Below are 17,035 nucleotides of genomic sequence, written 5' to 3'. Positions count from 1 at the left end.
GAGAGGAGGTCTCAAGGGACAAAGGACATCTGGATGGCCCAATGCCCCTGGGGGTGGAGGGCATCTTTTGAATCTGCCCAGTCACTCCACACACTTCTGGAATGCCAGGAGTGACAGGCAGTGCTCAGCAAGAGTCAGGGTGGGGAAAGGAGGGGTGATTGACACACCTGGGAGGACATCTTCAGGAGAGAAACCCAGGGTTCTGTGGTAAACCATGAAATCACACTGCAAGAAAACATATGTGTAAGTAAAAGTTAAAAGAACAAAATGAAAAGACAACAAATTATTCTTATATGGTTTCTGACCTGAGTTTCAGCTCCCAGTTGCCATGGAGCTGAAAATATCCCAGTATCACTCCAGCAGGAATTTTGTTTTGCTATACCCCAAGGGGTCCACAGTTGTATGATGAAACTGAGAGATGAGCAGAACATTTTAATGTGTAAAAGGGCCTGGCAGACACTGTAGACTTGGACCACTTTAATTTTTCAGTTGTGCAGGAGCCAGACTGAAAGAGTAAGAACTCAGTGTCAGCTCCCAGCCCATTTGTCACTGAAGGTGCTGCTTCCCTGGAGAGGCTGGAACACGCTCTGATGGAGAAATGGTCTGGAAGGCACCTGCAAAGGCCTGCTCTGATACATACTGATATAACACTTGCAACTATTACAGGGAAGAATTACCAGCCTGAAGGAAAAAGATCTTGGGTAATGCAGGTGCCGTGTGTTTCTGCTATGGAAAATGAGATATTTTGCTCTTTGCTGCCAGAATTTTTCTCTTTAGACCTATCAACAGCTTGAGCTTCAGAGTGTTGGATTAATTTAGTCCATGTAATGAGATTTACACAATTGGATTGCCAACACAAACAGGCGTGAGCTAACCAGAAAAGGAAAAGATGGAAGATATGACACATAATTAAAGCATATTTGCAAATATATTTAAAGCTTTTCCTTCCACACTGGCAGGTTATAATGCATAACTCTCCTACTGAGTTGATCAAGACACTTCTGTAATACATTAACAATTCCACTGAAATGCCATTTATTATAGAGTCTCAACGCAATTACATTAATGAGTCCAACAGTAGTGAAAAGGAGGATTCAGGGTGTCTCCTCTCCAGGGTACCACATCCTGGCTCCTAGATCCTCTTCCGTAGAGAGGTGTCAAGTTAAAACTCATCAAGGATAGCATGGGTAGAGAGTCCTGAAAAAGCCCTTCAGCACATACTTGCCTTTTTATGTGTGAGTATCACTTCTAAAGACCAACAATCAGGTGTCAGAAACAAAAACTATATTTAAACATTTTGTTAGATCACTTCCTGACTTCTTATTCAAAACTGTCTAATAAAATGTTCTTCAGTCATGGAAGGCCCAAGAAGTAAGCAGGGAATCAGTGAATTTACTGCTAGACATGCTTCCTGACTCAACAGCAGTAGATAGGCTCACAAAAGCACAGCCTCAGTGGGTACTTTGCAGTCTGATCCATGTGACTGCAGGGCCAGCTTTAACAAGCTGGTAATCTTTCCTAAGCCCTTTGCATCAGAATTTCTGCACAACAGCTGTGGCCAAATTAAAAGAACCACAGTAATGAAGTCAGCCCTTTCATTAATTTGTTGAAACAAGCAGTAAAGCCAAACGTGCAAAGCCAGGTAATCTTCTAAGTTGTGTGTGAATGGAGGTTCTCGCTAACAGAATTTTACTCCCTCCTCCTTGCAATCACATGCATTAATAATTTTGGAAACTTTTTCTGGGGACTTAATCAATTTTTAGTCTGAAGCTGCATGTATGTCCTATGTTAAGAACACTCATTTTCAATCTTAATTTCCCTTTAAATGTAACTATGGATTCTAAGAAAAAAAGTCAATTCTAGTGCAAAAATAGTTGTTGTTGCTAAGTTTAAGTCCTTCCAATATTATGGGTATTTGCAGTGGACTTTTTTCCTGGACTCAAACAGGTCAGATGACTCAGGGTAATCCAGACTATAATCAGACTCATTGACCTTTTGTTTGTAATGTAAGACACCTGCATCTATCTCACAATAATGCTTCCCATCTGGGAAACCTGGGTTCAGGTGTGCGTGCCCTAACTACCTCCTGTTTTTGCAATCATCTAAGGTACTGCTTTTGGGGAGGTTCTTCTCCCTCTTTCCTCCAGACCTCAGTTTCTGTGCTAAGGAAGTGAAAATGAGTGGCTCAGGAAGGATCAGGATATGTTCATGACAAGGACCTGATCTAGAAAAGAATTAATAAGGGCATGACAACATGAATAAAACATAAGCCTAGAATTTTAATTAAACCCTGCCTCTGAGAACTTCCTTTTCTGCAGTCACCAGTTCCATCAGAAACAGGAAGAGTGGCACAGTCATTGTTTGGAAACAAAGTCAGCGGTTCAGAACTCCAGGTATGTTTATTGATATGTTTATTTATTTGGCTTTACCTATATCTGCTTTTTTTTGTTAGCAATGTCCTAGTTCTTCTGGCATCACTCACTACTGTGTCAGACATATTTGTTCTTCTTTGATTAATTTAATTAAAACCTCAGCAGTTATTGTAAGTATTGGCCCCCTCCCCTAATCTTGCAGTGCTAGGCAGAAATCTGTGTCTGACTTCATTGTCTTTCACAGTCAAGGCTTTAGACTTTCAATTCCATTTTCAAGTGGTAAGTGTACATATTGATGAATCACAGAATCAGCTCGGTCAGAAAAGACCTTTGGGACCATCAAGTCCTACCTATGACCTAACATCACCTTGTCAACTAGACGATGGCACTGGGTGCCACATTCAATTTTTCTTAAACACCTTCAGGGACAGTGGCTCCACTGCCTCCCTGGGCAGCTCATTCTAATGCCCAATCACCCCTTCTGTGAAGAACTTCTTCCTTATGTCAAATGTAAACTTTCTCTGGCACAGCTGTGTCCTCTTCTCCTATTGCTGGTTGTCTGGGAGAAGAGAGTGACTCCCACTTCTGACAGGCAACTGTAGAGAGGGATAAGGTCTCCCTGGAGCCTCCTTTTCTTCAACATAAACAACCCCAGCTCCTCATAGGACTTGTGCTCCAGATGCTTCAGTCACTCCTTGTTGTCTTTCTCTGGACACAGAGCATCTCCAGCATCTCCATATCCTTCTTGAATTGCAGGGCTCAGAACTGGACACAGGATTTGTTGTGCAGCCTCACTACTGCTGAGTACAGAGGAACAATCACTGCCCCGTCACACTATTGCTGGCCACACTGCTGCTGATACGGGCCAGGATGCCACTGGCCTTCTTGGCCACCTGGGCACACAGTGGCTCATGTTCAGCTGCTGTTGACCAGCACCTCCAGGTCCCTTTCTGCTTGCCTGTTGTCCAGCCACTCTGTCCCCAGCCTGTAGTGCTTCAGGGCATTGCTGTGGCAAACATAAAAGATCTGACAATTGTTTTCGTTAAACCTCCTATCATTGCACTGGGCCCATCCACGCAACCTGTCCAGGTCCCTCTGCACATCCCTCCTGCCTTCCAGCAGATCAACACTCCCTCCCACCTTCCTATTATCTTCAAATTTGCTAATGGTAAACTCAATCCCCTCATACAGATCATGAATAAAGGTATTAAACAGGACTGGGCTCAGCACAGATCCCTGGGGGACACCACTAGTGACTGGCTACCTAGATACAATGCCAGTCTCTGGGCCCAGCCATCCAGCCATTTCTTAACCCAGCAAAGAGTGGACCTATCTGAGCCATGGATTGCCAGCTTTTCCAGGAGTATGCAGTTGGACACAGTGTCATAGGTTCTGCTGAAGTCCAAGTAGATTATATCCACAAAATATATTAAATAACCCTACTTTTCATAAGGAACTATATGCAGGCATATTTAAAGTTTGTACTCCATCCAGTATCACTTTATATTACTTATTTTGTGACATTCTCATTGATTTCATGTTGTGTCCTTTCATAATTTACAAAATTATTAGTAGATCAATGTGTGGCCTCTATGTCACATCCTGGCCTTCAGGTGACATGGTTCATTCCTCTATATTGCATTAAGAAGATGTAGAAGAGGTAGTTATACTACCACCATTAATTTGCCTTGCAAAAATAATGTATCACAGCTTGCAGGAAGAGAAACAGATACTTCAAATTGTATTACACTTCATTTTCCAAGTGAAATGAGAAGACTGGGAGCAAGAGAGGCTTTTACACTAGATTCAGTGTACCTTACAAAAAAGATACGTCTGTCTTTGACTGTTTGTGTTGACTTGTGAGAGGCAATAAGGAACTACACTCATGTGTACAAACAAATATATAAAGGACAGGTGCTAAGGTGATGTTCCCTTGAACTGGCTTACCCATTTACTTCAGCTGTGCAAGTGCTCTGTCAAGGAAACAGCTGGGCAAACTCACACACAAAAATATTATAATGAAATAGCAACAAGAACCCTAGCTAAAATAATCTTTGACATTCAGAGTAACACCATCATCACTATACAAGCCAAGATATTTCAGGGACCTGGTGACAGTAGTATAATTTTTTCCTACTGGAGTTTGTTTTCATTATCCTATTTACAGATGAAAGCAGCCTCAGTGTCTGAAAGTGTAACTATGATATACACAAGATGCTGTTTGAAAACCTCTAGTCTAACCATATTGCCTTTATTCCAATTTTTTTAACATAATGCAATTTCCCTTTTACTGACTTCATGGTTTATACTACATTACTGTATCATAGACATTCTAGAACTAATTTTCTGGAGGTGTTTGGGTTTTTTTGTTTGTTTTGTTTTTTGGTTTTTTTAAATGCATTCCTTGTTGATAGCCACTGATCTTTCAGCATTTCTGTTTCATTTTTCAGTCTATACCTTTTTCCTAGGCATCTTGAAGTGTAAATTAACTACCTTCTACCACAATATAAGTTTTTTACCACAATCCAGATTCCTTTTACATACACAAGTAGGTACATGTTTTGGGGTTTTTTTTCATAACGAAACCTGCACATAAACCTAGAATGAATTATAAGCAACCAGACATCTGAGAAATCATCCTCCCATCATCCTTTTCATCTTATACCCTCAAAACTTACTTGAAAGAAATAAAGTTCTTAGCAAGCATAAATACCTCTGAGGGCACCAAAAGCAACTTTAAACTCTCTGTATGATATATTGATTTCCTTTTTTGCTCCAAATCAAATTTTATTTTTCATATGATTTCCAAAACTATAATTTCTAGGACTCCAGGAGTCTCTAGTCAGAATGAATCTTTTAAAATAATACTTTAATATTCTACTAAAAATTCACTTTTGGTAATAATTATGTCAAAAATTGTAGATATTTGAAATGGAGAAGCTCATGTTCTTCATCCTATTCTCAAAGTTAAACTGTTCTCTACACTTACTCTCTTGGCACTTTATTCATTCCAGTTCAAAAATTATAAATAATAGAGTTTTCACCTCTTCCTTTGGGCAACTGAGTGCTGAAAATAATATAAAATTCTCCAATCCTTTCTTTTGTGAAACATTTAAAAAATACTTTAGGGAAGCATTACTGGTGTTACTTGAGTATGTTTGGGTTTTCCTTTGTTTTAACAAGTTTTGCTTGCAGTGATATTTGGACTGAACTCAGTACACATCCTTATGGCCATGAAATAGAGGAATACTGGGTGAAAATATCCATCCATATGCTCAAATGTGTTTTCTCCATGGTTAGCAAGCAGCAGGAGATAAGGTCTCACAGCATTCTTCTACAGACACAAGGCTCATGATTACAACCCACAAAGGCTGTTCAAACAAGTAATTTTGTCCTGGCTGTGTAACTGGTAAAAGAATGCTGAACACCTACCCCTGCTTGTAGAAGATTCATGGTAAAGAGAACTCAGAAACTTGAGGTTTATAAAAAAGACAGTTTTCCTTGAGCAAGAAACTGCAGACTTGAGGAAAGAGGAGGGCAAACCAGAAACAATGGGGCCCAATGCTCCTTGCTAAAAGAAGACATCTAGCACCTCTGCTGTTGCTGCAACTCTGAAGAGATGCAGTGGGTTTTTTTATTCAGTTTGTGTCTGAACACACAAAACTGATTGTCAACAAGTGTGTACAATGTTGTTTTGCGGGGGTATATTACATTTTAACATTTTGCCCATTTCTTAACAGAGCTTTTTATTTAAAGGACATAGCTGGTGCAATAGCACTTGCAGCATTTGCCAAGAAGGAAGTTGTTGTAACATTGCTTTGTACTGACTGCTAATCACAAGTAAGCAATTTTAATCCATTTTTCATCAAACTTCAGTCCTGAAGTGGGAAAGCTATGAAAGCTCAAGACTGGTATGAGTAGGGGTAGAAAACTTCACTTCTTAGAGGGACCTGGAGAAAGGCAAGAAGGCAAATCTGTAAAACTGACACTTTCTATCATCCCTGTGGTAACAGCTGATTTTGAACTCATCTCATAGGCAAAAATTATTGGATAGTCAGAATTGCTATGTCAATAGCAGTAAATTAAAGATGCTTGAGATTGTTCTTTTGGCAATGAGGCCAGCTGGCATTCAATCGCCCATGTCCAAAATTGCCTATGAGAAATTATGCAGCTGAAGACAAAAAACCTGTTTGGAATGACCCTTGGTCTGTCTAGTCCCTGAACCTCACCAGGAGCTGTCATAAAGTAAACTAGCTATTGTGGATGAAAAATGCGCCATGAACCTTCCTCATAATTTAGTTATATAGACAGTCAGTAACTGTGAGTGTTTCCTGGCACTTTTTATTCAACTGAACAGATATAACCATCATCATTTTATTACAAAATATTTCAGTGGCCTACACAGTTACAAATAATAGCCAGAGAAGAACTTCAACATTTTAACATTACATTTTTAAAGTAGAGGACCATTGCCTTATGATCTGTGATGATAATTTTGTTTAAAATTTAGAAATTAAAAATAAAAAACCCTTTGCATTTTGAGAAAATGATTCCACTTCAGAATAGTCTCCAGAGAGAAAAGCAAGTAATCTGTTCAGAAGTCTTGTGCAATATTTTTAAGGAAAGATCTTCATTCCTACATTAAATGGGCAGAATTTTTTCCAGTCCTCTTTTGTTTCCATTTTGCATTTAACTTTTTATTTCCCTACTTCATGCTACATGGAGGAAGTTCTGAGACTCTCTAGCTGCTAATTCAATCACCCCATGTTTCATTCCTGTTTTCACTATTGTTTTTACCTGTTTTATGAGGCTGAGGCCAGACATTGGGCAAGCTTAAGTGAAACATACAAAACGCATTCTGGCCACCTTGCTCATTTCAAGCAAAAGAATGTGTGAATGCATTTTGCAACTGCTAAGTCAGCTGTTTCCACAGTAAAGTTATTACTACCCATAGCCCAGTGAAATACCTTGTTATGAGATTTTGGAAAGGCTTGTTTTGCTGTGTTGTTTACTGCATTAACTTTTCTGTATATCAGGTCATGAAGTGTAATTACTTTTTCCTCAAAAATGTTGACTGAAAAATCAAGATAAATGTAAATTTCAGTGAGAAATCTACCAATTTAACTAGAGATTTTTACCTGAAAAACTGTTGCTTTACATTTCACCATTAGTCTGCACTTTTGTGTTGCCCTGCAATTTCATCACATTTGCTGTCAGCCTTGCAGGGGGAAATGACAAGAAATCAAAAGATAAATCAAGAAGTACATATCATCGTAAGACATTACAAAGACTCGCATGAGCTGCATTTTTGCATGGTCATTCTTATTAGCCTTAAGACACAAAAGTGGCTTTGATTGTTGGGTTAACAACATAAAATTTATTTGAATACCAGTAACACAATAAATCCATTACAATTGCTGTAAATTGCTTTCAGAATTAATGTCAACTAAATTACCATAGTAGCATATAATTGCTTATCTCCTGTTCCATGTCCTTTTGAGCAAGGTAAGAAAAAAAAAAAAGAGAGATGTGCAGAAAATGCAAAGGATTACTGTAATGAATACTGGAAATTTAGTCATTAAAGAAGCTCAATGAGAAGTATTGTGAACCAAGTGTTGAATTGTATTTAAAAAGCTTCAAATTTTGTGAAAAGATTCTGCTTCTTGCTTTCCAGTTCATACTGCATTTTAGAATCCGGACTTTATAAAATATTTGTAAGATATTGTATTGCATAAAAGAAATACAAATGTCTCCTTTTGAGAAACAATGGATTCAACCAGGTTATCAGAAAAACTTAATGGAAATATTCTCGCTTCATCTTTTGACCTACTTATGCTACATATTAGTTTAAAAAAACCTGGATAGTATCTCAAGAGAGAGAAGCAAGGCTAATAGCATAATCTATATCACTAATACTTGTGATCACTTCAAAACATTTTTCATAAGTCTATGTCAGAAACTCAGACTAAAGAACACCAGGGGATGTTCAAAAATAGGACATCCCCATCCCACAACCTGCCTCAAAAAGACAAATTCACTGTGAACTGCAAGGTACCTAGAGCTGCCTGATAAGAAATATTGAGCACAGAAGAATCTCTGGAATTCTGCTCCTTGGCACAGCCTATCAATCTGATTCAGTGTTACACTGGACTTTCCTGCGCTCAGAGCCCCTAATTATCATCTGTGATTTTACCTAATTTGTAAGTCTCATTTTTATAATTAATACTGTCATGTTATCAGTCATATTATCTTTCTTCCATAATAACCTAGGAATTAGGCTGCATATCCATAAATATTATATATATGGTTTGGTTTTTCTTCAAGCTTTGTAGCAGTCTTGAAGAAGCCATTTTAATCTTGTCTTTGGTAAGAGAAAACATTTTATGTATGCCCTAGAGATGTGCTTAATACAGAGCATTCCAATCCCAAAGTAGAATAGAAAAATCTTACTGGAGAGCAAGGTTTCTCTTTCAGATCATATATTCATCTGTGGTCAGGGCATTAGTATTCTTAATAGGTCTCCAATTCTGCAAACCCATGGGCCTAAAAATAATTTTCTGGCACTGTTCATGTGCTGTTTGTCAACATCGATTTTAGAGGATTCTTTTCATCCAGCTTTTGAATGCCACTTCTATAGACAAGAAAGACTCATCTTTTGGAAGATTCTTCACCATATCTCTATACTGAAAGGAGAGCTGTTGCTGGTAGAGGTGGAATCTCCATTGTTTTTTGAGGGGTTTCTTGGGTTGTTTTTTAGTTGAGGCTTGTTGGTTGTTTTGTTTGTTTTGGGGTGGTTTTTTTATTGTTTGGGGGTTTTGAGGGGTTTTGTTGTTTGTTTGTGGGTTTTTTGCAAGCTGGATATTTTCCTTTGCAAGCAATGCTTCCTATTTTATATCTCTGAAGGGCATTGTGATGTTCTTTAGCATTTCAACGCATCTCAAAACTAATTAGAAATAGGCTACAGTAAGTGGATATTTATGCTCAAATCCCTGCTATTAGGTCACATATGGTCTAAATTGCAGAACTTGAAATAACAAGCAAGAATAGCATGCTTTGAAAGTTTTCACTTGACAAATCGTATAATTATAATGCACTTCACTACACCTTATAAAATATGTCATAAACCTAAGCTATGTTCCACAAAAGCTTGTTCAGCTTCAGGACCTGGCCAAAGCTTAAAAGAGGAAAAACAAACAAAAATGACACAGCATAATAATGAGACATTTTAAAATCTCAGAGCAGTTTCAGTGGTTTTCAATTATGCTGAAAGCTGAAATGTCATCCTATTTTTTATCAGCAACCTTCTATTAGTTCCTCAAGGTTCTTAACTGTTTGTCTTAAGTTCTAAAAAGTTTCCAAGCTGTGTAATAGGAAAATTAGAAAGATTGCACATAGATTGACAAGAAGTGGGTGAGATAACAAAATTGTGTAGACCCTTACAAATTTATGACATGAAGAATTTCATGGGTTTTTTAGGTCAGTTAGCAGATTAATTCAACTCTGCTCCTATCTCAGAAGGCAGAACTTGATAGCTTCATTACTGTAATACTTTTGCAATTAGATCTTACTTATATATTTGTTTCTTAAGTTTCTTACCTCTTACTGCGTCCTTGTCACCCTGGGACTCTGACTTGTGATATTTATTTTGGTATATTTCTTTTAGCTTTATATTAGCTTTTTAAATCTGGACAGAGTTACAAGAGTAACTGCAAGCTACACTTTTAGTTCAAACAGAATTTATGGTCTTCATACAAAAACACTAGGAAGAATTCTTTCATTGCTTTTACTGCTTTGAAAAGTATATGAATCTAGAAGAGGCCGTATTTCTTCATCTTAGGGTTAAATTCTACAGCTCCTAGGACTAGTTTAGGAACAAATGGGTACAAAATTCATGGTGGTAAATGGTGCTGCATCCTGCTGGCAGCTGGTCAGTAGTGGGATTTTCCAGGGCTCAGCAATGGGATCAGTCCTGTTTAATTTCTTTATTGATTATCTGAATGAGGAGACCAAGTGTACCCTCCGTAAGTTCACAGACAACACCTAGTTAGGAGGGAGTGTTGATATGTTGGAGGGCAGATAGGCTCCACAGAGGGATCTGGACAGGCCAGATCCATGGGCCAAGATCATTTGTGTGAGGTTCAGCAAGGCCAGGTACCATGTCCCGCACTTTGGTCACAACATGCCCATGGAGTGCATGGAGGTTGGGGACAGAGTGGCTGGACAGTCGCCAGGCAGAAAGGGACATGCGGGTGTTGTTTAAGAGATGGTTGAATATGAACCGGTGTGTGTCCAGGTTGACAAGAAGGCCAATAGCATCCTGGCCTGTGTCAGCAATAGTGGCCAACAGGGCCAGGGAAGCGATTGTCCCCATGTACACAGCGCTGGTGAGGCCACTCTTGAGTGCCGTGTCCAGTTCTGGGCCCCTCAGTATAAGAAGGACTTTGAGGGGCTGGAGCGAGTCCAGAGAACAGCAACAGAGCTGGTGGAGGGTCTGGTGCACAAGTCCTCTGAGGAACAGCTGAGGGAGCTGGGGCTGTTTAACCTGGAGTAAAGGAGGCTCTGAGGACACCTTATCACTCTCTGCAGCTCTCTGAAAGAAGGCTGTAGCCAGACGGGGATCAGTCCCTTCTCTCAGGCAAGAAGTAAAAGAATGAAAATAAAGGGCCTTAAGCTGTACCAGGGGAGGTTTAGGTTGGACATCAGAAAGTATTTCTTCACTGAACGGGTGGTCAAGTTGGAATGAACTAACCATGGACGTGGTGAAATCACCACCCCTGGACATATTCAAGAATCTACTGGATGTGGCTCTTAGTGCTATAATTTAGTTCACATGGCAGTGTTTGGTCTCCATGATTTACTAACCTTAATTATTCTAAGATTCTGAAATCTGCTTTCCTCATTTCCCTATACAATAGATGGGAAATTGATGAACAGAAAGAATACTGAGGCAGTTTGGAACTCCTCATGACTAGCTGTATCCTCCTTTGGAGTTTGTGCTATAGATTTTCCTTGTGATTTCAAGTGATAACATTTCTGAATAGTGTTAATGTTATCTCACAATTCTTTTTATTAAATTGATATTAGATCTTTTTGGAGATTTAATTTGCCAACTCCACTGACCACAGAGTTCTTCAAAGACTAAGTCTTCATTTCACTGTCTGTAAAGAAACCATTTCACTGAGTTTGTGCAGAACAGTGGAAGAGGGAGCTATAACCTACTTATTTTTGGTAAATTGTCATGGTCTTCATCCATCCAAGAATCTACTTGGTGCTATGCAGTTCCCAGTGACACCTTTCTCCATTCATTGGTCTGCAAAAAAAATCAAATCTTTGCCAGTGTTGCAAACCTAAGGGCTAGATTGTTGCTTCTAAGTGGAGTGCATATCAAAAGCATGATATGACTGTCCTTGTGTTTTCATGTATGATGTTTTCTTGATCATTGCTGATCAAGAATATACAGAGAAACAGTTCAGAGGAAAGTGCATGAAGATAAAGTGAATTTAAAAGAGTAGAGCAAAACAATAGAATAGTCACACTAGGTGAATAAGGGCATGACAGCTACATGAAAAAAAAACAGACAGCAGGCTCTACAAGTGGTAATGGGCAATCACCAGAGGGAGTAAAAGAAACAAACAGACAATATAGAACATGTATCTGTTTACATATCCTTTTATTTTGTTATGAGCCCCTAGTTCAGTACTACTGAGAGCATCTGTTAATATATTAATTAGTATGCTAATTCCCTGCTAATTGATCATGACCATTGAGCTTGGGCTGCAATAATTGAGAGTATCTCTGTTCAAAGTGCAGCTATACTGATCTTACAGATAACATTCAGTGTCAGTAAAATGTATTGGATGATTTAATAGGGCCAAAAAAATACCACAAAATATTTTACAAATATACTTAACTAAAATAAAAGTACTTCATTTTGGCTATATTTCTCCCTCTTTCTCACTCATTTTCTGGGAAATTTTATATTTATGAAAAGGGAGCTCCCACTGTACCAGCCAAAGATAAGAAAACCTCATGGAGGAGTACAGGCTGCTGGAACACAGGGAACCAAATTCTTCTATAATATTTTCAGTGTTTAATCCCTGATATTAGCAAGCATTTATTCTGAAAGCAATATTAATGGAAACGGCACATTTCAAATTTTAAGTATCTTATTGATGTGTCTTTTTAGAAAATAAATATACTTATCAACTTAAGTGATATTCTTCCAGCTGAAGAAGAAAATCTGCACTGTGTGACACGTGGATAATTGTGATTCTTGTCTACTTCCTTACACAGAAAAGGACGTGTTAATATATGGGTTACAAAGAATCATGAAATACACTCACTCAGCATCTGTACAGTTCAAAATGCCTGGATATCACAGATTGTGCGATTCATAGCACCTTTCCCTTAACCTACAATTGGATATGGCCTATTTATTTCTAGTTAGTATTTTTTATAACAATGCAACTGAAGTCACCCACGTTCAAATTAGTTGTGAAAGGAGGCTTTCCTTAAAGAAGCAAGCACACAGAGGTATCAAAAATGCAATCGCAAGGACAAATGGATGGCTGGGAAGGACTAAGGTTCGATTATTTCACTGATCAGATTTCTTTTCCCTCAGTTTTTAAGGATTTAGGGTCAGATTTCCACTATAAAAGTAGTAATGACTCATATTTCACTTTACTGAGCTACACTGATGATGAAAGCATGTGACCTCTAATAAAGGCAAGATACAGTTTTCTGCCTGAAAACTTTGCAATGTAAATATTTATTTTTTATGCAATATTTGTGTATTAGTAATTAACACCTGGCTGACTAACTTTTTACTTTGGTTTCTTTCAGTTTTTTCTTTTATTTCCTTTTTTTTTTTCCCAAAAATTTAACAGCTTATTAACTTAGCAGTTTATTTACTGGCAATCCCGACTGTTTGCTGACTCTTCTGAAACTCAAATGCAACTCATCCACATAGTTTAGAAAATGGATCACTCTGATCATTATGAAAACAGTCCAGAAAAATTCAAAGCCAAGGTTTTCCAAGGTTTACACTACCTGAATTTGTTCTGAACTCCATTGATACGTATTCTGTTCGTGTAAGCTGCAGCAAAAATGACAGTGCAGGATCTTCTTCAGTATTGTTCTATTGATAATGTAGTGTGTGTTACCAAAAAAAAAAAAAGAAAAATTAAGATAAGACTTCAATTTTTGGACACAATAAATGTAGAAGTTTGGATTATCAGAAGGGGTAATGCTTTTTGTAACTGGGACATCTATTATTGACAAAATTCTAAGTTGAAATAAACAGAACTCTTCCTCAATAATCTGAATAGACAGATGGCCTTAGTTTTCCCTGTCTAAACAGCTAAATCTTTGATGTCTGTGTAAATACCACAGTATGTAACTGGCCCTCTAAGGCATTTCTAGTGTAATTGAAATTTACCAAATATCCTATCTGAAAGTTCTTTTCAAACTGCCAGTGAATAGAGGGCTTGTAAATTGTTGCTGTGCACATAGTAGGTAATTATGAATTAGGCATACTCTGATGCTAATTGCACTTAGTCACTCACATTTTCCACTGATGTGAACTTTTAAAGATAGCAAAACTTAAGAGAGCACTGAAAATAAGGGCTTGTTACTTCCTATTACATGGTATAGTTTTGCTGCTACATTTATAAAGTTTGTACAAATGATTCATTACACAGCAAATTCAGTAGTATTACAAGCTTCCAGTTTTTCATTTAAGGAGAAAATCTTCCTGTTTTATAAAGATGTTATCATGAACTTTGCAAATACAATAACAGCACTTGCAAAACACTGCATGGATTAAGATTGCTGCTCTGCATCAATCCTCAAGTGACTGCACATCTCAACTCCTCTCCTACCTTTTTAAATATACCATGTTCCAAGGACCCTTTTTTATGTCTTTTTAGCAGCAGGATCCTGATCACTGAGGGGCTTGGATTCTGGGATTGTCTGGAAATAAGGTGAACACTGCCTAGAAAATGTCCACATTTTCAACATACTGTACATTTTAAATAATGTTAAAAAGTGTCTGGAATTTATAAGTTATAATTCTTATTTTACAGATCAGCAGAAGGAAAAACTACTTCATTTCTAAAAACAGAAATGAGAAAGAAAAATTAAAATCCCCCAGGACGGGGAATATTTATGCCACCAAACATTTGCAACAATATTGGCCAAACCTACTCAAAAAGGTATAAACAAATGGCCTGTCAAAGCATGGAAATATTGGAGTGAGGAACTGTGAGCCCTATAACTCCCATAGTTTATACACACAATGGGTTTTTGCTACCAGCTCATTTGCTTTTTTTTCTCCTGTCTAGTCTTTGTAGATATAAAATTGTATTCCTCCTTTTGCAAATATTATTTTTTTAGACATGAGTCTTCTCTTGAATGATCATTTTAAAGATCAGGAATTTATTATGCTAGATATATTTATTATCAGGAATATTGGTAGCACAATAGCATGAAAATTGCAATGATTAATAAATCTAAATAACAGGTTACAATTCATAATTCTTCTAGTATGTTCCTAGAAACAATTAATCATAGAAGTAATAAAATTAATGCAAACACTCCACTATTTGATGCCCAATTGTGTATTATTCAGTTGAAGAAGTAGTTTTCTTATATGATGTGCCTTTTTTGGTTCACATATTCTGAAATATTGTTTATCCTTTCATAATGGGAAAAAAAGCCAAAGGAAATAAGATTTGAAAATATTTGGAAAAGCCACAAAGAAAATGCTCTGATTTTTAGGGTTTTTTTTAATTGCCATTTTACACTGGTTTTCACAGTGCATGCCTGCTGAGACTGATGCTGCCAGTAAGATCACTCTCAAATGTCACTGCACAAAAAAGCCACATTGTTATGCCCATGCTCTGAACCTTAAGCAGTTTTTGTAAATCACATTTCTGCTGGAAACAAGCCCCTTCGCAGATGAACCCAGAGATGACATATTTAGCAATTCCCATCCACGTCAGTGAAAAACTCATTTCCTAAGTTGAATTTACTTCTGAAGGCCCTGTAAAATAAAGTAGTTGACTCCATATCTGGCTGAAGCAAATGAGGCAATTCCTTCCACTGACCCTGCTGTGGGAATGATAGCTTCCAACAAGGATAGAAACAGCTGGCAGACAGAGGCAGTGGGAAGGAGTTACCCTCAGCTCTCAGATGGTGCTTCACTGCCAGTGCCTGAGGCTTCTGCACATTAAGAAGTGAAAGATTTACCTTGCCTTTCTTGTCCACATCAGTCTGTTTCTGGTGATCAAGCACCTAATAACTGGGAAAACATGGATTAGGTGGTAATTTTCTTGATCTTCCCACCCCTGTGCTGCAGCATTCCTCAGTACTAAAGAAGGGGTAGGATATTTATACATCACTCAGTTCTGGGCTCTGCCAATCTTTTAGCTCAGTCACAGTTATTTACAACTAGATTATCTATTTATTTACAACTCTATTATCTCTTAATTATTTTTCATATGTATGCACTGTACTATTTTAGGCAGATTTCTATAAAGGAATCTTGATATGATCGACCATTTGCCTATGATCCTTTTCTTGCATTACTGATTTTTTTTTTAATTGATTTTTTTTTTCAGCTTAGCTGTCTCATTCTGTACCACTGAAATCATTGGAAATTCTAAAGTTAATTTAAATATACGCTTTTTAAAAAGTAGCCAAGAAAAGAGAAGGCCTATTTTCTGAGTGCCATCTGACATCATCATGAATGTACAAAACTCTCTAAAATAATAGGTCTTAAATGTTCTCAGAACTCTGGTATAAAATTAGCATTTACATCAGCTGTTCTATCAATGTCAGCAAGTTATCCACTGGAAATTTCAGATCATTCAAGTCTTCCTTAAAATTGGAATGAACCCTCCTGAAGAAGAATATTTTCCATCTGATTTGTGTTTTCCATTTAGAACATGTAAGCATTATAGTGACCTTAATCAGTTCTGATTTAGGCTAAAATTGTGCACTGTCTTGAGAACTGACTAGTTTACAATTTTTTGAAATTTTTTTCAGTCCTTGGCATTAATCCTTCATAATCTGGATGTGTTTGCACTATTGTCTGCATGAAAAAGGCATGCAGACAGGTTTTCATTGCTCATAGGGGTATTTTAGTAACAGATTTTCTAGTAAGTTAAAAAATATTAAATTGTTCAGTTTTACCTAAAATCTTTCTCTGATAGCATATCCAATATTACAATTCAGAAAAGCCATTGAAAACACTGTACTGTGGATGTTAGTGGTCTGAATAATTAAAAAAGACATTTTGAAGTATACAAAATATGAAAAGATTACGCACTTTAAATGTCAAGACATACTATCTATGTAGGGCCCTAAGAAAATTATTTGAAAGATATATTTAATCTAGCATAACAATGTACCATTGCTTGATTTTTATTTTACAGCAAGGTTTTCCACATTAGCAAGATGTTAAAAACTAGCCCAGAAAGATTTCTGTTGCAGCCTTTCATTTATTAATTACAATTTTCATTGTAGATCTACTGCTGAATCTCACATTCTGATTCTTTGACTTATTGTCATGCTGAGCTGATTACAAAATTCAAAATAATGTAGTGGAAAAGGTGGATAGCTAAAACATACAGTTCAGCTTATGCTTAAGCACTTAAGAAATC

The 17,035-nt window shown here is 37.4% G+C and overlaps 1 long non-coding RNA gene across 1 annotated transcript in view; it reads right to left on the bottom strand.

The window, feature by feature from the left end:
* LOC146767828 (uncharacterized) overlaps positions 1–13,934 on the bottom strand; it is a 38,001-nt gene extending 24,067 nt beyond the window's left edge. Inside the window, exons 1-2 of the long non-coding RNA XR_014953639.1 lie at positions 306–13,934; positions 168–225 (exon numbers count right to left, since the gene is read on the bottom strand). This is a non-coding gene — a long non-coding RNA (uncharacterized LOC146767828). The remainder of the gene's footprint in view (positions 1–167; positions 226–305) is intronic.
* Between the last annotated feature and the right edge of the window lie 3,101 nt (positions 13,935–17,035).

This window comes from Lonchura striata, chromosome 3 (genome assembly GCF_050655825.1).
Source record: "Lonchura striata isolate lonStrDom1 chromosome 3, ASM5065582v1, whole genome shotgun sequence".
NCBI classification, from domain to species: domain Eukaryota; kingdom Metazoa; phylum Chordata; class Aves; order Passeriformes; family Estrildidae; genus Lonchura; species Lonchura striata.
Note: the sequence above shows the minus strand (reverse complement) of the source record. Positions and strands in the feature narration are given on the sequence as shown.